This window comes from Mobula birostris, chromosome 20 (assembly GCF_030028105.1).
Source record: "Mobula birostris isolate sMobBir1 chromosome 20, sMobBir1.hap1, whole genome shotgun sequence".
NCBI classification, from domain to species: Eukaryota; Metazoa; Chordata; class Chondrichthyes; order Myliobatiformes; family Myliobatidae; genus Mobula; species Mobula birostris.
Genome location: NC_092389.1, coordinates 61683157 through 61705813, shown reverse-complemented (window position 1 = coordinate 61705813; position 22657 = coordinate 61683157). Strand labels below are relative to the sequence as shown.

Genomic DNA, 22657 nt, shown 5'->3' with positions numbered 1-22657 from the left:
CATTGCAGACATTTTCTCTATCCGGTGATTTGTCCCCCTGTGTTACAGGGGATCTCTAGGAATGAAGTTTTGAGGCAGCACATACCTAGGGTTTTTAATATCATCTAGCGACTCCACAGGGACAGATTCCAGCAGATTTAAAAATAGAGGATTCGAAATTACTTACAAACCAATTACATTAAACAGGCGCAACTCCCGTGGTGGCAGATTGAGATTCATTTAGTGCATTATTTCTCAGAGGATTTGTGGGAGGTAGTTTGTCCCAGCAAAGGTAACTGAACCTTTCCAGTTGTCTTATCAATTAAATGTGCTTCCACTGTAAATATGTACTTCAAATAAACCATTTGAAAGACAGAGAATATTGAAGTAAATTATGTCATTGTAGCTTGAGAAATTATATTGAATCATCTATTTGTTACCATTGTCCTCAATATTGTAAATCCTTGATGAGGTCTGTGTTTGGGAAACTCTACAAAAGGTGACCCAAGACAATATCTGTTTGTGGTGATGAATAAACTTTTTCATAGCCACTAAACTCTTCAGTATCTTCAGTGACTCAGTCACAGTCAAAGCTTTTGGGGGTTCGTCCAGGACCCACCCTAATCCCAATGCACGGCCCTCAGACTCAGCAGTCCAGTTGGTGGAGTATATTTTAATCATATCACCCCGCTTGTGTCAAAGAAAATGGCAGAGAGTTGGAGAGGTGCTTAAGAAAATGTCGGTGTGTGTGTGTGTGTGTGTGTGTGTGTGTGTGTGTGTGTGTGTGTGTGTTTGTGTGTGTATGCGCCTGTGTGTGGGTGTGTGCGTGTTTGTGTGTGTGTATGCGCCTGTGTGTGTGTGTGTGTGTGTGTGTGTGTGTGTGTGTGTGTTTGTGTGTGTATGCGCGCGTGTGTGTGTGTGTGTGTGTGTGTGTGTATGTGTATGTGTGTGTGTATGTCATTGCGTTTATCTCAATATGTGTGTCTATCGGTCTGTGTGTGTGTGGGTTCATGTGCTTCTTTCAGTGTCTGTGTGTGTCTTTATCCATCTATGTGTTTGGGTGTCTATGAGAGTGCGTGTGCATGTGTTAGCCTGTGTCTGTTTGTGATTCTGTGTGTGTGTTTTTTTTTTCTGTGTCTGTGTCTGACAGAGAGCGCCCAGTCTCTGTTGAGACGGCGTGGCTACTGAGAACATCTGGCTAGTGTGAAATGAAGCCTTCAGGACGCCAGAGGGATGTGTGTACACTGGTTCAGGGAACTAGACAACATAGCATTGTATTGTTTGTAAGGGATACAGCGATATCATGGGCTTAACAATGATGAGGGCAGAGCTCGGACAGCCTCTACTCAATACATTTGAGGATGTTGAACAGAAAATAAAAGAATAAACCTAGGAGATTGATGGCTCCGCGCTTGTACTAGTTCAATTTGGAAACACGAGGGAGAACTCAGATTGAAAACTATCGAAACTGAATGCACAAGCAACACAGTGGAGACCTGTGGAGGCAGATTAAATGTGTCGTTGTATCTGTGTGTGTCTATCTTTATGTACATCCATGTTTGTCTGTGTATGCGTGTCTGCGTGTGTGTGTGTGTCTCTCTCTGTCTGTCTGTCTTTCCGTCTTTTTATGTGTCCGTTTGTCCGTCGTTTTGTGTGTCTGCGAGTGTTTGTCTCAGAGACCATCTAGCAGACAGCTCTCCGGCTTTGTTGGACCACGTCGCTGCTGAGAACACCTGGATAGTGTGGCAGAAACCATTCATGACACCAGGCCGATATGTGTACACTGGTTTGGGTCCACACCCAATTGTTATTGCACTGGGTTCCATCACTTCACTTGCAAGATCGCCCTCTTGGAAACAGTCAAAGTCACATCCGCCTCTTCCGCTGACAAGTCTTTCCACACCGGCGCCGCTCTCTGAGCCTTGTCCCTTTCACACTTGTCCTGCAACCTCTAGTTCCTGTCTCAGCCCGCCTCAGTGGAAAAAGACATCACTTTTACCCCACAGCACAGATACTGAAAAGTAATGTAAATTTTCTCAAAACTCTTTCAATTTTTTTTAAATATTCTTCCTGCGGGCAGGTAGCAAAAACTGCACGCAATACTCCAACGTCTTATAGCACTACAACATAACATCCTATCTCTTGTGCTCAGGACTTTGACTTATGATGTCCAATGTGCCAAAAGCTCTCTATATGAATCTATCTACCTGCGACGCCACTTTCAACTAATTATGATTCTGTGTTCTCAGATCCCTCTTTAACCGGTTGACGAAGCGGATATGGAACGAGCCTGAGGAATGATCGGAGGCAGGTTTATTTTTTTGTTTTAAAGAACATAGAACAATACAGCACAGGAATTAAACTGGTCATCTACTGCCCCCAAAACAATTCCATATGCCTACACAATGCCCATATACTTCTTCGTTTACTATAACATTTCTAAGAACATCTTGAATGCCTCCGTTGTAATTGCCTCCTCCACCGCCACGTAACGTGTATTCCCGATCTACCACCATACCCTGTTGAAAAGAGAAACCCTGTTCCGCACATCGAAATTGAAATTACTCGGTCTCACCTTAAATCCATCGCCTCCGGTATGAGGTATTTCAAGCAGGAAAAAAAAAACGGTCCTGGCTGTCCACTATATCTATGCCCTTCTGAAGATTGTAAAATTTTACTAGATCTCCACAGCCTCCGCCACTCCATAGAAAACTAGGAACTTTGCCCAAACTCTGCATATAACACTCTCCTTCTAATCCAAGGCGCGTCCTGGTGAACTTCTGCACCTTCTCCAAAGCAGCAACACGCTTCTCAAAATGGGCGACGAGACTGCATGGAATTATCCAGAGGCGGCCTAAGTAGAATTGTGACAGACAGAAGCATAACTTCCCGACTTTTGAAATCAGTTCCTCAAATGATAAAGACAGGCATGCCCTATGCTTCCTCTCACCACCCTATCAGCCTTCACAGCCCCTGTCAAGAAGTTATTGACATCGGCCCCAAGTTCCCTCTGCTCATTAACACTGTTAAGGGGCCACTAACCGTATCTTGTCTGTTTACGTTTGATCTGACAAAGTGTTACATTTCAGATGTGGGCCAGGTTGAACTACATCTGTCATTTAAATGCCGAGGCCTTCATGTGACCTAAATTCCACTGTTCCCTTTGCCAGCTTTTATCTTTTATTCTATCCATAGCACACCCATTCTAAACAACCTCTGCACACAATCCAGAAGCCTAATATCCACCCATCCACAATTCCATCGAACGCTTCTATATATATGCTGTACACTCCACTGGATCACAACCCTCGCCTCCTCCAGGCACTAGAATGTTTCGGAGTCGAAATCGAAAACTCCTTCATACTTGGGCAGAATGGACAGGGTTCTCCGTGTTCCCGGTACCGATTACTGTCAACCAGCTCTAGTCCCGGACCTTCAGCTAGTAGAAGATCCATTGATCACTACATATTGTAACCCACAGCAAGGTTATTCTAAATCCAAATGGAGAATTCACTGCCGAAGGTATGCACCTATATCTTCTAGCTGAGTACCACATGAGGATTTTTGTGAAAACCCTCAGTAAAATCCATGTGGGCATCATCAAGAACTGTGTCTTCATCAATCATCTTCACGTTCTCGAAAAACTCGTTTAAGGTGGTAAGGTGCTACTTACCCTGAACAAGGGTTGTCCCGAATTAGGCCATTAATCTCCAAATAATATTAAATCCTATCAGCAGTTGTGATTGGGGATTCAGTAGTTAGCGGTGTTCAGTAAACACGAATGAGACTACGGAAAGATAGCCCATGCCAGATTCGGGAACATCAGGGATGAAGGACAGAGAATTCTTAAGGGAGAGGATGTGAAGCCAGAAGTCATAGTCTTCACGTAACAGAAGGGTGTATCAGGGAACACCTTGGATCTAGTGACCAAAATAATTACCGAATTTCAAAATAATTATAGAGAATGATATAACCAGTCCTCTGATAGGGATTCTAGGTTGCAGAAAGACCACTTTTTTCATGGCTTAAGAAGAGTTGAGGTCCTGTGGATTGGGTTAGGATGCTTGATAAGAGGGAAACTTTTAAAGGTGAAATATTGTGAGTGCAGCGTTTGTACGGTCCTGTCAGAATAAAAGGCAAGGCTTGAGGGAATCTTGATTTTCGAGGGATATTGAGGTTTCATGAAGACGAAGAAGGAGGCATATGTCAGGCATAGGCATTTAGGAGCAAATGAGTAACTTTCAGAAGTATAAAATGAAAGAATTTCGAGAGGGATGAAAGAGGTCATGAGTTTTCTTAAGTAGACAATGTGAAGGAAACTTCCAACGACTTCTAGAGGTATGTGAAGAGCAAAAGGTCTTCTATGCACGGAACCAAAAGAATCGGAGAGGATATTAAATAATTTTGCCTCTGCATTTTCTTGGGAGACAAGCACATGGTAAAACAAATGGGGCAAAACACTACTGAGGTCACGGACCATCTACAAATTATGGAAGAGGAGATGTTGCTGCTTTGAGACAAATTCGGCAGCACACATACCCAGGCCCCGACCTGGACCGTTGTTGGAGGCTAGTGCAGACATTGCAGGGGGCTTGACAGAGTTATTTAAAATTACCTCAAAAGCGATTGACTTGCTTAAGGATAGTTAATGTTCGGTTGTTCAGGAAAGTCTCTAAGAATAAGATGGGAAATTATAGACATTTGAGTCTGACATCAGTCATGGTAACTTATTGGAAGGCATTCTAAGTGACACAGGATATGTAAGTATTTGGATTTCAATGGAAATACGTTAACCTCGATTTGAAGATGACACTGATGTTGAGAGCACAGTGAACAGCGCAGTAGATTATTTAAACGTGCAGCATGAGTGCAGCAGCTAGCAATGGGCAGAAAAAAAAGAGCAGATGGAATTCAATACAGACAAGGGCGAGGTGTTGCGCTTTGGGAGGGTTGACACAGTGATTGATAGAGACTTCTAGGGAATGGTAAGGATATGGGAATATCCTGCTGCTCAACGCTCCAACAGTCAGTCAGAGTAATACCACAGACCTCCTCCTGCTCTCCATCTCCGGGTCACTGCGGTTCTCCCCCTTGCTCTGACCCTTCAGCCCCTTACGGACCCGACTGGCCACTAAGATGTTCCTGACTGTCAGAGTGTTGAGCAGCAGAATCTCAGCGAAAGAGAGGAAAGAGTTAAAACCATATCGAGACAGTCATACAGTAGCATACAAAAGTTTGGACACCCTTGGTCAAAATTTCTGTTACTGTGAATAGTGAGGTGGGTAGAAGATAAAGTGATCTCCAGAAGTCATAAAGTTAAAGATGAAACATTCTTTTCAACAATTTACGCGAGATTTCTCGGTGTCGGACGTGAGAGGCCCTGGAGTCTCGTCACAGGCAATAACAGATCGGATACAGCATACAATTAAAATATGTACATTTATGAATGGTTGAGAAACGGACCAAAAGTAAAGTGGGTCCATTATAAGTGAACAGTAAAATGTCCACAGGCTGGAGCTCAAATCTTCCAGAATTAATACTCACCGATCCAGAGTTGACGAGAGAACCTTGGTTCCAACAAATTAGGGTCCTGTCTCGTTCGAAACCTACGGCCGGTTCTCTCCAATGTCTTCACTCTTCACCTTCCGCCGAACAAAGAGAAAGAGTCCCGCCGGTGTCAGGCATAAGAAGTCCCCACTGTCCTGGTCTTCTCTCCTGATTGTCTGGCACAGTAGCCCTTGGCCAGGGCGTAGCAATTCATTTAACGACATTTTATTAATAAATGCATTTTCAGCTTTTAACATCGTTCGAGGCAATTACTTAAGGTAGAAGCAACTATTTTGTGAACTGTTTGGAAATATTTTTTGCTCAGGGATAATCTAAAGTGCACATGCAGTTGTTAACGGATTTACGGAGGCGCGCGAATTAGGCGGACACACGGGCTTGGGGTTGTGAACCCAAACGCAGAACACAGGCCCGGAGATTGTTAGGAAGTAGACGAGAGTGTGAGCGTTAACGGCAAACAGGAGGGTGTGCAGGAAAGAAGGGAAGCAGAACTATCTTGACACGGAGCGTAGAATGGAAAGCGGCAGGCAAAACCTTTCTTAGCACGGAGAGACGGAATTACACGGGTAAACCTCGGTGTTGAAGTAAATCTTGGAAAACTTACCTTGACGCGGAGAGACTGAGTTTCACAGATAAATCTCGGTACTGGAGCAAACTTAGAACACACAATCCTAAGCGGCCGGGAAACGTTAATTACCACACTGGCAAAACCAACGATCTGGCAACGAGTGGTTGCAAAGCCAGAGTTCTTTTGCTGCAGGTCCTGATGAAAACCAGGTGTGTCGCCATCAAAGGGAGTTAGGAGAAAATAGAGAATTAACGCTCGAGACCATGACAATACCCACATTCGCCACGCCCACCCCAACTCAGTCGGAGCCACCAGGCGAACCACCAGGTTTGCCCGGATTGTCTTGTTGGTTATCTCGGACGAGGGAAGGGTTCAGGATGAAGGAGCGGGGAATGCAGGTGCGCTCCTCAGGACAGTATCCCTCCCAATCGACCAGGTCAAACAGACCCCTGCCTCTGCGCCGCAGATCCAGTGGACGGTGTAAGCCAGGCGAGTGGGGGAGGTTCAGCAGGGGGGCACAAAGGGCTGACAGACAAAGTGTTGACCACCGAGGGGTTGGTGATGCTCACAATTTCGAATGGTCCGAGGTAATGAGGGGCGAGATTCTTGAGTTCATTGTTGAGGGGGATGTATTTTGAAAACAGCCAAACCTTCTGACCCAGCCGATGGTTGGGCGCAGGAATTCGATGGCGATCGGCAATCCTCCGGTTGCGGTCAGCTGAACGGAGCAGGGCCGCTCGTGCATCCTTCCAGACCTTGCGGCACTGGCGGAGATGGGCCTGAACTGAAGGCACAGCAATGTCGTCTACATGGGCTGGAAACAGAGGGGCTGATAACCGAAGGAGCACTCGAAAGGATACATTCCGGTGGCGGTGAGTTGTGGGCGTACTCCACCCAAGTGAGATGGGTGCTCCAGGATGACGGGTTGTTGGCGGATATGCAGCGCAGTGCTGCTTCCAAATCCTGGTTTGCTCATTCCGTTTGACCGTTAGTCTGTGGATGGAAACCGGAAGACAGACTTACTGAGGCTCCAAGGCCTTCACAGAAGGACCACCAGACTTGAGAGATGAATTGGGCACCCCGGTCAGAAACAATGTCAGGGGCAATTCCATGAAGGCGGAAGACGTGTTGAACAAGGAGGTCGGGTGTTTCACAGGCTGTAGGGAGTTTGGGAAGGGCTGTAAAGTGCACGGCTTTGGAGAAACGGTCCACCACGGTGAGTAAGGCAGTGTTACCATGTGAAGGGGGTAGTCCAGTGACGAAATACAATGCAATGTGGGACCAAGGGCGGCCAGGGACAGGGAGGGGTCGAAGCAACCCAGCAGGTGGCCGATGGGACGCTTTTCCGCGGGCACACACAGAGCAGGCAGAGACGAAGGAGCGAGTGTCAGCATCCATGGAGCGCCACCAGAAATGTCGCTTCAGACGGGACAGAGTTCGATCGATTCCGGGATGGCAGGCGAAACGAGAAATATACCCCCACTGGAGAACCTGAGACCGAACAGATTCAGGCAAGAATAGACGATTGGGGGGTCCATTGCCTGGGTCAGGTTGCGTCCGTTGGGCCTCTTTGACTATGGATTCGATCTCCCAGGAGAGGGCAGCCACAACACAGAATGGTTGAAGGATGGTATCGAGTTTGGGAAGGCCCTCCTCGAAGACCTGTTGACGAGACAGAGCATCTGGCTTCACGTTCCTGGAACCAGGACGATAGGTGAGGGTGAATTTGAAACGGCCAAAAAATAATCCCAACAGGCTTGGCGGGAATTAAGGCGTTTAGCGTTTTGGATATACGCCAGGTGCTTGTGGTCCGTCCAGACCATGAATGGATGCTCAGCTCCCCCCAGCCAGTGCCTCCACTCCTCCAAGGCGAGTTTGACGACCAGCAACTACCGGTTCCCAACGTCGTGGTTACTTTCGGCGGGGGATAGACGGCGAGAGAAGAAGGCGCAGGGATGGAGCTTTTGGTCTCGGACGGAGCGTTGGGAGAGGACCGCTCCCACCCCAGAGTCGGAGGCGTCAACTTCTACAATGAATTGGCGAGAGGGGTCGGGCTGGACCAAGATGGGGGCGGAGGTGAAACGCCTCTTCAGCTCCGAGAAGGTGGAGTCGGCTTCGGGGGTCCAGTGAGAAGGGGTCGCAGGAGAGATGAGTTGAGTAAGGGGCCACTGCCACCCGGCTGTAATCCCTGATGAGGCGACGGTAGAAGTTTGCGAACCCCAGAAATCGCTGGCGTTGTTTAAGCGTCGTGGGTTTTGGCCACTCCGGCACCGCCCGGATCTCTTCGGGATCCGCCCTCACTTGCCCGCTCTCAATGATGTACCCCAGAAAACTGACAGACCGGGCATGGAACTCGCACTTCTCTGCCTCAACGAATAGCGTGTTCTCCAAAAGCCTCTGAAGAACCTGACGGACATGCTGGGTGTGCTCCTGAAGACTGCGGGAGAAGATTAGGATGTCGTTCAAACAGATGAAAATGAAACGGTTAGTAAAGTCCCCAAGGACGTCGTTTACCAGGGCTTGGAAGTCGGCGGGGGCATTAGTGAGACCGAGAGGCATGGCAGCCGTCTGGTGTGTGATGAAGCTCCAGGGAGAAGGTCAATTGCGCAGTCGTAAGGGCGGTGTGGAGGCAGAGAAAGAGCCCCTTGCTTGCTAAACACTTCTCCCGGATCCTGATACTCTACGGGAACCCTGGACGAGTCAGGGGGTTCAGAGGCGGACGAGGACGCGTTGACAGCCACTGGGGAAAGGGCTGATTGCAGACAAGTGGAATAGCAGAACGAACTCCAGCTGACTATCTTCCCGGTGGGCCAGTCGGTGTGGGGGTTATGACGACTTAACCAGGGGTAACCAAGAACTATAGGGGCTTGAGTGGAGAAAATTAAATTGAATCGTACCTGTTCCCGCTGTTTTCCGGAGAGAAGGAGAAGCAGGGGTTCTGTGCAGTGTGTGACTCGGGCCAGAAGTCTACCGTCCAGCGCCCAAGCTTCCAGGGGTGTAAACATGGCTCACCAGGAATTCCGGCTTGGAAGACTAAGCTTTCATCCAAAAAAAAAAACTCCCTCACTGCCGGAGTCCACTGGTGCAAACAGAGGCAGGGACTGTTGGTTGTAACACAAGGTAGCTTGAAGCTGCATCGGGGGTCGGGGGTGGGAAGGGAGTGTTGTCTGGCTCACCAGAGTCCCCCTTTCCACTGGTGAGTCTTCCCTTTAGGCCGAAGGGAACAGGTAGCGCCGAAGAGGCCGGACTGGCAGCAATATAGACACTCACCCGCTCTGAATCTCCGGAATCATCTTCATCTTCTTCTTCTGCTGCTTCTTCCCCTTCTTCTTCTTCGTGTTTTACGGCGGTTGGAACCCAGCTTAATGGTGCATTACCGCCACTTGCTGCTCCGGAGGGTGCAATAGACTTTGTACGAGAAAGGCGGTTCCGTCCCAGCTGCATGGTTTCCTCTCCCGGGGTGGTGGAAACGGCAGGGCTGGGAGCTACTCCAGGAGCAGGAGCAGGAAAGCTGCCTGTTCTGGCGGGAGGCGGTAATGCTTGCCGAAGAGTTGGCCAAAGGTGACCAGTTCTTTCTCTATGGCGTTCTCGGAGGCGATTGTCCAACCTGGTGGCTCGGGAGATCAGGGAATCCAGGCTGTCGGTGTCGTCTCTTGCCGCCAACTCGTCTTTTACCATGTCGCTGAGACCATTCCGAAATATCGGTTGGAGTGCCTCATCGTCCCACCCCGAGTCGGCCGCTAACCTCCGGAACTCCACGGAATATTCGGCAACACTGCGTGAGCCCTGGCGGAGAGTGAGTAGACGCTTGGCGGCGTGTTTACCACGGACGGGGTGGTCAAAGATCTTTCTCATCTCCGCGATAAAGGTGGCGAAAGAAGAGCAGATATCCACTTGGTTATCCCAAACAGCTGTGGCCCACGCTAATGTACTTCCCCGCAACAATCCCATGATATAAGCAATATTCGACTGATCCGTGGAGTACGTGGGCGACTGCTGTTCAAACCCCAGGGAGCACGGATGAAGGAAGGGCCGACACGTAGTTCTCCGGTTCAGGTACGCGATGCTGTCTTGGCGGGGTTGTTGCTGACACGTAGGGGGTTGCCACGACAGGCTGTCTGGGCTCGTTAGACAGGGTTCCAGGAGTGGGCTGAGTGAGATGAGTGGATACACGGTCCACCTGGTCACCGATCTGCGTGACGTGAGCAGACACGGAACGGAGGTTCTCCATGACCTCCTGGAAGAGATGATCGTGCTGTCCCAATAGGGAACCATGTCTGGCGTAGGCATACATATGCATAGAACAGTACAGCACATTACAGGCCCTTCGGCCCACAAAGTTATGCAGACCCTCAAACCCTGCCTCTCACATAACCCCCCCAACTTAAATTCCTCCACATACCTGTCTAGCACTCTCTTAATCTTCACGGGTTTATCGGCCTCCATCACTGACTCAGGCAGTGTATTCCAAGCACCAACCCCTCCCTGAGTAAAGACCCTTCCTCTAATATCTTCCTTGAGCTTCACACCCCTTACCTTAAAGCCATGTCCTTTTGTATTCAGTAGTGGTACATTAGGGAAGAGGCGCTGGCTATCCACTCTATCTATTCCTCTTACTATCATGTACACCTCTATCATGTCTCCCTTCATCCTCCTTCTCTCCAAAGAGTAAAGCGCTAGCTCCCTTAATCTCTGATCATAATGCATACTCTCTAAACCAGGCAGCATCCTGGTAAATCTCCTCCTTACCCTTTCCAATGCTTCCACATCCTCCCTACAGTGAGGCGACCAGAACTAGACACAGTACTCCAAGTGTGGCCTAACCAGAGTTTTAAAGAGCTGCATCATTACATCGCAACTCTTAAACTCTATCCCTCGACTTCTGAAAGCTAACACCCCATAAGCTTTCTTAACTATCCTATCTACCTTTGAGGCAACTTTCAGGGATCTGTGAACATGTACCCCGAGATCCCTCTGCTCCTCCACACTACCAAGTATCCTGCCATTTACTTTGTACTCTGTCTTGGAGTTTGTCTTTACAAAGTGTACCACCTCACACTTCTCCGGGTTGAACTCCATCTGCCACTCCTCAGCCCACTTCTGCATCCTATCAATGTCTCTCTGCAATCTTTGACAATCCTCTACACTATCTACAACACCACCAACCTTTGTGTCGTCTGCAAACTTGCCAACCCACTCTTCTACCCCCACATCCAGGTCGTTAATAAAAATCACGAAAAGTGGAGGTCCCAGAACAGATCCTTGTGGGACACCACCAGTCACAATCCTCCTATCTGAATGTACTCCCTCCACCACCACCCTCTGCCTTCTGCAGGCAAGCCAATTCTGAATCCACCTGGCCAAACATCCCTGGATACCATGCCTTCTAACTTTCTGAATAAGCCTACCGTGTGGAACCTTGTCAAATGCCTTACTAAAATCCATATAGATCACATCCACTGCACTACCCTCATCTATATGCCTGGTCACCTCCTCAAAGAACTCTATCAGGCTTGTTAGACACGATATGCCTTTTACAAAGCCATGCTGACTGTCCCTGATCAGACCATGATTCTCTAAATTCATGCCCCCTTCTTGCTATTCTCAGCCCCTTCTTAAGCTCCTTTCTTGCTTCCCTATATTCCTCAATAGACCCATCTGATCCTTGCTTCCTAAACCTCATGTATGCTGACTTCTTCCACCTGACTAGATTTTCCACGTCACTTGTCACCCATGTTTCCTTCACCCTACCATTCTTTACCTTCCTCACAGGGACAAATTTACTCTTAACATCCCGCAAGAGATCTCTAGACATCGACCACATGTCCATAGTACATTTCCCTGCAAAAACATCATCCCAATTCACACCCGCAAGTTCTAGCCTTCTAGCCTCATAATTTGCCTTTCCCCAATTAAAAAAAAAAGTCCTGTCCTCTCTGATTCTATCCTTTTCCATGATAATGTTAAAGGCCAGGGAGCGGTGATCACTGTCCCCCAGATGCTCACCCACTGAGTGATCTGTGACCTGACCCGGTTCATTACCCAGTACTAGATCTAGTTTGGCATTCCCTCTGGTCGTCCTGTCTACATACTGTGACAGGAATCCGTCCTGTACACACTTAACAAATTATGCCCCATCTAAACCCTTGGAACTAATCAGGTGCCAATCAATATTAGGCAAGTTAAAGTCACCCATGATAACAACCCTGTTATTTTTGTACCTTTCCAAAATCTGCCTCCCAATCTGCTCCTCTGTAATCTCTGCTGTTATTAGGGGGCCTATAGAATACCCCCAACAGAGTAACTGCTCCCTTCTTGTTCCGACTTCCACACATATTGACTCAAAAGAGGATCCTGCTACATTACCCACCCTTTCTGTAGCTGTAATAGTATCCCTGACCAGTAATGCCACCCCTACTCACCTTTTTCCGCCCTCTCTATAGAGTCTCCAATGACGACAGCTCTCCTCTTATCCGTCCCACCCTTCTGCACCACAGGGTCAGACTCAGTGCCGGAGGCCCTGCCACCGTAGCTCACACCTGGTCGGTCGTCCCCGCCAACAGTATCGATGACTGAAATAAAACATTTGTTCGCTAGAATGGCGCGTGGGAGAATTGTTATGGAACAAAACGGAGTCATGGTATCTGATAATGAAATGCAAAAACCTGTTTCCCCACTGAACCGAGTCTCACCAAGATGTTCCAATTCCAGTGTTTTGAAAAATATTACTGATAAGCCCCATCAGTTGGACCCTAGACCGCAAGAAACAAGTGAAGGACCTAATCGACAAGCATGGAAACGTATTTTGTGACATTTTGAAATGGTGCACATATGCAGTGCGTCACGTCGTTATAAATTCAGCCCAGCCCACGAAACAGCATCTTTACAGAGTGAACCCTGAGAAAAGTAAAATGGTTGAGCAAGAAATTAGAAACTAGAAAGAACAAGGAAGGAGAATGGATGACTGTATTGATGGAGTGGGGAAGGCTAAATACCTTACAAAGATTGACCTGTTAAAAGGATGCTGGGGTGTTCCTTTAACAGAGAGGGCTAAAGAGATATCAGCCTTTGGGACACCATCTGGACCGTATGAACATAATGTTTTACCCTTCGGGATGAAAAATGCACCAGGGACATTTCAAAGAATGATCAGTTCTGTGATTGGAGGTTTAGAAAACACAGAGGCTTATATCAATGATTGACAGGCCTGGAATGACACATGGGAAGGGCATATTTCAGCAGTAGAAAAACTAAATGACAGACTTTCCAAGGCCAATCTTACGGTGACCTTTTATAAGAGTGAAATTGATCATGCTACTGTTATTTATCTTGACTATGTAGTAGGCCAGGGCCAACTGGCTCCTGTTCAGGCCAAGGTTCAAGCTGTTGCTGAGGTTCCTGTTCTGACCGGCAAGAAAGCTTTAAGAAGGTTTTTAGGAATGGTTGGATATTATCGTAAGTTTTGTAAGAAATTTGCTGACATCGCCCTCCCCCTAACAAAATTCCCAGGGAAGAGTGAAAGATTTGTCTGGAATGACTTTTGCCAGGAGGCATTTGAACATCTGAAAACCATCCTGTGTTATCATCCTCTGCTCAAAGCTGCTGATTTTTTGAAACCATTCGCGATAACAACCGATGCTAGTTACGAAGCTGTTGGGGCGGTACTGTTACAGAAGGGTGTGGATGACATTGAACATCCAGTAGCTTATTTCTGAAAGAAATTCTCAGAGAAATTATTCAACTGTTGAAAAGGAATTGTTAGCACTTATTCTGGCTTTACAACATTTTAAGGTCTATGTTCAGAGACCTCAAAATCTGCCTGTTGCCCAGAGACCGCTTGTGGTTTACATGGACTATAATCCGTTGGTGTTTCGAGCTAAGATGAAGGATAAGAATAGAAGGTTGTTAAATTGGAGTCTGATATTGCAAGAATGTGACTTAAAAAAGCAAGCATGTGAAGGTACTGACAATATTAGAGCTGATTGTTTATCCAGATGTTAAGTTGGAAACTGTACAGATTTTTGCTCTGTCATCTGATGGATCAACATGTATTGTTTCAAACTCTGTAATGTACATTTAAACGAAAAAAAATGCCTTTGTCAATTTTTTTTCTCTCTTTGAAGAAAGGGGTGTGGCGGGGTCCTAAATTACCCTATAAATTGTGCTTGTTTACCCCTATGAACTGTGCCTTTGAAAGAGAGAGAGAGAGTTATTTAACACCGACATATGCTTTTGAAAGAGGCAGAGAAACGCAGACTGCTCACAGGTTGTTTATACTTTCTTCAAGGACATCGCCTGCTTATATTCTTCCACAGACAGAGAAGGGCGGAGTTATTTGAGAGACAGTCGGCGCTCAGCACGGGAAGATAAAATAGAAGGTCAGATGATATAGACCTCAGATACATGTTTTGGACACTGAATGAGCTTTGTTGTGCCCGCAGAAAAAACGGGTTTTTGGAGGATCGATCAGTGGCTCTTGCAGTGAAAAGAAAAGGCAGTGACCGGTGGGGAGTTGTCCATGTGTCCACCCTTGCCTGGCTGATAGCTGGACCACAGAAAACCGGTCCCCATTGTTGAAGTCACAGTCGGTGACTATTAAAGGATTTCGGAGGACAAAGGGAAGATCGACGGCGTCAGCTCACCTGAAGATTCAGATCCCTCTCTCTCTCTCTCTGTCTCTCCATCACTACTCAACTCAACACCACGGACTGAACTGAACTGAACTTTACTCATCATCGTAAGACAGTATCTCCTTACCCCAAACTTGTACGTGACAGCTGGAAGAGATATCGGACTGGAAGGGGGGAATCTAATAGAGGACAGATGGGCAGCGCCTCCGTCTGGTGATCCACCCTCTTTTAATTCTTCTATTGTCTTCTTTACTTCACCCTACACCCTCCTTCCGGTTGCACCTATCACCTTGTGTTTCTCCCTCTCATCCTCACAGCTTCTAAGCCTGACTCCTCATCTTTATTCCACCAGCCCTGCTGGTTTCCCATCTATGTACTCCCTTTCATAGATGCTGCATAGCCTGCTGAGTTCCTCCAGCAATATTGCGTGTGTTACTAGTTACCCTGACACCTCTTGTCTTCTTGGCTGCCCATCACCTTTCTCTGATTCTAGTAATCCGTCCTTTCGTCAGTATTCCACTCTACTCTCCTATTAGATTCGTTCTTCTGTAGCTCTTGAACTTTTCCAACTCTCATCTCCCAGCTTCCGATTTGAATTCCATTCCATCCCACCAACATTGCCCTCATCTACCAACTTCAACTTACATAGAAAACATAGAAAATAGGTGCAGGACTAGACCATTCGGCCCTTCGAGCCTGCACCGCCATTTATTATGATCATGGCTGATCATCCAACTCAGAACCCCGCCCCAGCCTTCCCCCCACACCCTCTGACCCACGTAGCCACAAGGGCCATATATAACACCCTCTTAAATATAGCCAATGAACTGGCCTCAACTGTTTCCTGTGGCAGAGAATTCCACAGATTCACCACTCTCTGTGTGAAGAAGTTTTTCCTAATCTCGGTCCTAAAAGGCTTCCCCTCTATCCTCGAACTGTGGCCCCTTCGACCACTTCCCTCAATTTATCATTCTAGCATCTATCCCCGTCCTTTACGGTCCTGATGAAGTGACATTTTACAAAACGTTGACGGTTGTCTGTTAACTGTCGTGTTGTCCATAGCGGATATGTCATTGAGGCTGGACACCGCCAGGTGGGAGTGTTGTTCACAGCGGACCTGTCTTTGTGGCAGGACTCACCCGGTAGGCGTGTTGTCCATTGCAGACCGGTCATGCGGCAGGACACCACTAGGTGGGAGTGTTATCAACAAGGGACCGACCATTGTGGCGGAAAACCTCCAAGTGAGTCCCGTCCACAGAGGACCTGCCATTCCCGCAGGACACCACTAGGTGGGAGTGTTATCAACAAGAGACCGGCCATTGCGGCAGGAAACCTCCAGGTGAGAGTCCCGTCCACAGAGGCCCTGCCATTCCGGCAGGACACCACTAGGTGGGAGTGTTATCAACAAGGGACCGGCCATTGCGGCAGGAAACCTCCAGGTGAGAGTCCCGTCCACAGAGGCCCTGCCATTCCGGCAGGTCACCACTAGGTGGGAGAATTGCCCATAGAATGTACTGGAGGAACTCACGGGTGAAGCAGCGTCTATGGAAATGAATCAACAGTTGACATTTCCAGCTGAAACCGTTTTTCAGGATGGGAAATGAAGGGGGAAGGCGAGGCAGCAGAAAGAGGATAGCCAGAAAGTGATTGGTGAAGTCCGTTGAGTGGGAAGATAAAGAGCTGGAGAGCAAGGCATCTGGTTTGAGAGGAGAGGATGGGCCATGGGAGAAAGGGAAAGAGGAGTGGGAAAAGTAGTTGATATGCAGGTGAGAAAAGGAGGTAAGAGCCAGAGTGGGGGGGGGGGGAGATGAGGGGAGGGGGAAGGGTAAAGTTTACTGGAAGAAGAAATCGATACTCATCCCATCTGGTTGGAGGTTATATAAAGAAAATGTAAGGTGTTGCTCCTCCACCCGCAGGTTGGCATCATGATGACAGAAGAGGAAGTCATGGAACGATATGTTGGAATGGAAATGAAGATAGGAATGAAATTGTTTGGGCACAGGGGAGTTCCACTTTTGTCAGATGAAAAGGAAGCGCTGGACAGAGCAATTTCCCCAATTTACGCCAGGTCTCACCGATGTGGAGGAGCTGCATCAGGAGCACCGGATACAATGGACAAGTGTTGCCTCACCTGGAAGACTCTCTTTGGGCGATGAATAGAGTGAGGGAGATGAATGGACGGGTGTAGTATTTCTCTCTGTTTCAGGGATAGGTGCCAGGAGGAACAATAGTGGAGAAGGACAAATGGAGGGAACAATCTCTGTAGAAACTGGAAAGTGGTGGGTGGTAAATATGTGTTTGGAGCACAAGACACTGGAACAGAATCAGGTCATTCAGCCCATCGAGTCTGCTCCCTTATTTCATCATGGCTGACCAATTTCCCTCCCGAACCCATCCTTCTGCACTCCTCCTGGGACAAAACACGCCTTGAGTAATGAAGAACCTGTCAACCTCCTCCATATTTACACTCTATAACCTGCAAACACAGCCACCTGTAGCAATGAATTGAACAGATTCACCACCTACTGTTCTCAACCAGTTAATTATAGGGCGGTGAGGCTGACATCAGAAGTGCTAAATCTATTGGATTATCTAAAGGCAAGTCCTGCCAAATGGCCTCGGCCCGACACGTCGAATGTACTCTTTTCCATAGATACTGCCTGGCCTGCTGAGTTCCTCCAGCATTGTCTCTGTGTGTTGCTCGGTTTTCCAGCATCTGCAGATTTTCTCTTGTTTGTGACAATCAATTGCATTCATTTTTTACGGACAGGAAGGCTGGTTTACCATTTTATCTGCAACTGGACACTTTAGTTTTGAACACTGTGAGTGCGATGTTGTACTATGAATATGTTGACCACTACACTCTACATGGTTTTGTTCTACTTGTGTTCCTTCTCATAAAATGTGTGAATAATTTGTGTTTCTGTTGTTGTGAGCGCGGCTTTGCCATGTGTCTGTGATGATGTTGCCGGTATGTTTATCAGAGCAGCTGTGTTTAATGTCATTTTCTGTACACAACTGTAAAGGAAAAGAAAACATTTGTTACTCCGGATCAGAAGCAGCAATAAAAAAGGAAACACACAATGATAAAGAACAATAATAAAAATACAATAAATATAAATACATAGGATAGCTTATATACACAGATTGATTGCATGTCTGTAAAGTGACACCTGGCTGTACATGAGGTGAGTGACAGGAATAATGAAGTAGTGGTGGTTGCGGGTTGCAGGAGTGGGTTAGTGGGAGGAGGTGTTGATTAACTTTGCTTCTTGGGGCGAGTAACTGTTTTGAGTACCTGGGGCGTTTCTGGTGTGGATGCAATGTAGCCTCCTCCATGACGGGATTGGGGCAACAGCCCGTGAGTCGGGTGGGTGGGATCCTTCATGATGTTACCGGCCTTTCGGCCACCTTTTTGTATCCATCTCCCTGATGGTGGACAGACACCTTTTTGTATCCATCTCCCTGATGGTGGACAGACACCTTTTTGTATCCATCTCCCTGATGGTGGACAGACACCTTTTTGTATCCATCTCCCTGATGGTGGACAGACACATTTCTGTATCCATCTCCCTGATGGTGGACAGGCACCTTTTTGTATCCATCTCCCTGATGGTGGACAGGCACCTTTTTGTATCCATCTCCCTGATGGTGGACAGACACCTTTTTGTATCCATCTCCCTGATGGTGGACAGGCTGATGTCACTGATGCTTTGGGCAGTTTGGACTGCCAGTTCAGAGCCTTCCTGTCAGCCGTGGTGCAGTTTCCGTACTGTGCAGTGACGCAACGAGTTAGGATATTCTCCACTGCGCACCTGCAGATTGAAATGCGTGTGGATATACAGTGCACAGCCCAGCTCTCTGCAGCCTCCTCAGAAGGCAGAGGGTTGGTGAGTTTACTGTGACGGTGTAGGATGTGTTCTGGCACCATGAGAGTTTGAGACTGCTGACAATTTCCACTGCCACGTCACTGATGTAAAGAGCGATGTGAGAGGTGCGAGTCCTCCCAAAGTCAATAACCATCTCCTTTATCCTGCTGACATTGAGGAAGAGGCATCAGGCTCAGCGTTCTTCCACCTCCTCTCTGTCGGCCATCTCACAGTTGTTGGCGATGAGCCCCCCAAGTGTGGTGTCATAGGTGACCCTGACGATGTGATTACTCGGGTGTTTGACTGTGGAGTCATGTGTGAGCAGAGAGTACAGCAATGGGCTCAGCACACAGCCGTGGGGACACCGTACTGAGGAGGAGAGGAGACAGGAACAGATGTACATCCTGACCATCTGATGGATAGCATGATGGGTTGTTTTTGGTATTTCAAATTCTTCTTTCTGTTCTTCACTCAATGACATCTTTGCTGATACACCCTCCGGACCGTACGTAATGGATGTGTCCGGTTAAAGAAAGAGTTTCTGCTCTGTGTTCCGTAAGGACCAGTTGATAATAAATCAGCTGAGATAGTTCAGTATACAGAGTGGTAGAATGTAAATGCATCAGAGGTTTACATGTCAGGAGAAGGTGACGTAGATAATCAGCGTCGCTGCGCAGTTCAAGACTGTCTGTACCTCGAGAGCAGAGCTGTCCTGCAAGTCTATTCCAGCAGAAGACTCCCATGTGTCCTGGAAACGGAAAATAAAGTCAGTTATAGTGTATCCCGCTTTTTGTATTCACCTGGTGACATTTACGAAATCACTATGCTGACGGGCTGCCCCATCAGTGGCAGCCTTACACAGTCCCTTTAACCACGTTTCCATGGTAACATTATTAATGTCATTAATGGTTCGTGTCCAATCTCCCTCTCTTCGTCCGTGGAGTTCAAAAGCATTTTCTTCTGCACGTCACGCTGGGATTCGAGCTCTTTGTTCTGTCGTCTGCTAACATTAAAACTTCATCCAGAATCCTGGATCCGGGCTGGGCTCGGGCTGTCTTAGACTCTACAGGCGGGGATATAAGAACATACAAAGATAAGAAATAGGAGCAGGGGTCGGCCATCTGGCCCATCGAGCCTGCTCCATCATTCAATAAGATCATGGCTGATGTGGCCAAGGACTCACCTTCACCTACCTGTCCCTTAACCCTCCATAACCCTTAATTCCCATACGATGCAAAATCTATCCACCCTTGTCATAAATATATTTACTGAGGTTGCCTCTACTGCTTCATTTTGCAGAGAATTCTACAAATTCACCACTCCAGGAAAAGCAGTTCCATCTCATCTCCGTCCTAAATCTACTCCTCGGAATCTTGAGGCTATGTCCGGAAGTTCCAGTCTCACCTACCAGTGGAAGCAACTTTCCTGCCTAAATCTTATCTATCCCTTTCATAATTTTATATGTTTCCATAAGACCTCGTCTCATTCTTCTGAATTCCAATGAATATGTCGCAGGTGTTTTAACCTCTGCCCACAGTCATTGTGGAAAATCATTTATTTTACCATGAGATCATAGAGAGTCCACATTTGTGGAACTCTGAGTTTGAGGAAAATCATCTTGTGTTTGGTTCCAGTAGCAGACAAGTGTATGTGTCCATATCAGAACAGAGGCGTTAGTTAGAACGTTCTTTCCCAACCGTCCACACTTATCACATCTGTACAGCTGTATTATCGCTCTGCTGAGGGGCTGTGGTCAGCACAATAATCTTAGTACTACAGACTTGCAACTGAATTGGATAAATACAGGCTGTCAAGTCACAAAGTTTTAACAGCACACAATTCTTTTAACCCTCTCTTCCCCCTCACTTCCCTTCTCTGTCTGCCACCCTCACCTTCTCTCCATATCTCTCCCACCAATCTCCGCCCTCTGAATGAGAGGGAAATCAGCTTGTATTTGGTTCCAGTAGCAGACAAGTGTGTATGAACTCCTCAGAGCAGAGGAGTTAATTCAGAACGTTCTTTCCCATCCGTCTACACTTATCTCATCTGTACAGCTGTATTATCGCTCTACTGAGGGGTTGTGGTCAGCACAATGATCTTAGTTAACAGACTTGCAACTGAATTGGATAAATACCGGCCATCGAAAAAATCATAAAGCTTTAACAACACTCAACACTTTTAACCCTCTCTTCCCCCTCCCTACCCTTCTTTCTCTACATCTCTCCCCCCACCGACTCTCCCCCCACCCTTCCCCCACTCTCCACCCTCTGAGTTAGAGGGAGCTCAGCTTGAGTTCGGATCCAGTAGCAGACAAGTGTGTGTGACTTTATCAGAACAGAGGAGTTAATTCAGAACGTTTCTTCCCAACCGTCTGCACTTATCTCATTTGTACAGCTGTATTATCGCTCTACTGAGGGGTTGTGGTCAGCACAATGACCTTAGTTCTGCAGACTTGCAACTGAATTGGATAAATACAGGCTATCGACGAAGTCACAAACTTTAACAGCACACAACTGTTTTAACCCTCTCTCCCCCGCCCCCTCACCTTCTCTCCATTCTCCTCCCTCTGAGTTACTGGGAAATCAGCTTGTGTTTCTATCTAGGAAAAATCCACAAGCTCCCAAAGCTTTAACAACACACAGCTCTTTTGATTTCATATTTCAAATGTTCTTCCACAGGGCTGATGACTATAAATGCTTTGGCGCTGCCAGTTCAGAGAGCTGACACGTACCTGCTGTCACAGAGGAGGCACAGCACTGCTACTGCTTTAGAAGTTTTCACAAGTTCAGCTTGTCGTCTAAAACTCTGACAAACTTCGATAAATGCATGATAGACAGTATCCTGACTGGTTGCATCACAGCCCGGGACAGAAACCGGTTCCCATGAACGGAAAATTCTACAGAAAGTGCTGGACATCTCCCAGCCAGCAAAAAAAAATTCAGCACATCGACAAGAAGTGCTGCCACAAGAAAGCAGCATCAATGATAACACCCCCCACCCGCTCAGGCCACGCTCTCTTCCCGCTGCTGCCTTGGGGAAGGAGGTCCCACACGTATGGACACATTTTCCAGGTCTCTGCAACTCATCGTCTCAGTATTATGAGTCTGTCGGTCTTCGTGTGTAGTTTATTTTTATTTTATTATATTTTTCTGTTCTACTGTGCATGCCCGTCAGAAAATGAATATCATGGTCGTACATGGTTATGTATATGTACTTTCATAATAAGTTTAATTTCAAATTTGAGCAAAGACGCAAAAGCACACAGACATCCATCCAAAGGCAGAATGAGACTCACACTCACATACTCACACACACACACACTCAGACTAACAGACACACACACACAAACACACTCACACACACACACTCACACAGACACACACACACTCTCACACACACTCACTCACACAGACACACACACTCACACACACACTCACTCACACAGACACACACACTCACTTTCACAGTCAGACACACACACACTCAAACACCGATCCACACCTGCTCGCGCAGAGAGGCACACATTGACATAAATGTGCACACAGGCCATGAGACTCATACGAAACACAGACAGACACACACGTGCTCGCACAGACACATGCTGTGTACAGTACATGCACACTCACACACATCAATAGAAGCAAACAAGCACACAGACTCAAATACACATGCAGACATCACAAGAATCCCGGCCCTGTTGCAAGGCCTGTGGAAAGGATGTGGGAGTGTCCTTTTGAAATGGAGATGAGGAAGAATTTCTTAAACCAGAGATTAGTGAATCTGTGAAATTCCTTGCTACAGCCAGCTGTGGAGGTCGTCATTATTAATATTTAAGGCAGAGGTTGATAGATCCTTGACTGGTCAGGGCATGGAGGGATACAGGGAGAAGGCAGGAGATTGGGGCTGAGAGGGATAATGAATCAGCCGTGTTGAAATTACCGTGCAGACTCGATGAGCCAAATGGCCTAATTATTCTGCTGTAACTTGTGGTCTCATAACAAACTCTCATTCAATGTCAGCAAGAGCAAGGAGCTGATTATTAACCC

General features: G+C 47.2%; 2 protein-coding genes across 4 annotated transcripts in view; one reads left to right on the top strand and one right to left on the bottom strand.

The window, feature by feature from the left end:
• The window catches only part of LOC140185028 (uncharacterized), a 346977-nt gene that overhangs the window by 208375 nt on the left and 115945 nt on the right, over nucleotides 1–22657 (top strand). The gene's annotated exons all lie outside the window — the stretch shown is intronic.
• The window catches only part of LOC140185300 (zinc-binding protein A33-like), a 36193-nt gene continuing 31240 nt past the window's right edge, over nucleotides 17705–22657 (bottom strand). For 2 of the 3 annotated variants that reach the window (XM_072238689.1, XM_072238686.1), the window contains one exon: nucleotides 17705–19674. The gene's annotated coding sequence lies outside the window, so the exon portion shown is untranslated. The remainder of the gene's footprint in view (nucleotides 19675–22657) is intronic. The other variant, XM_072238688.1, reaches the window with a different exon arrangement.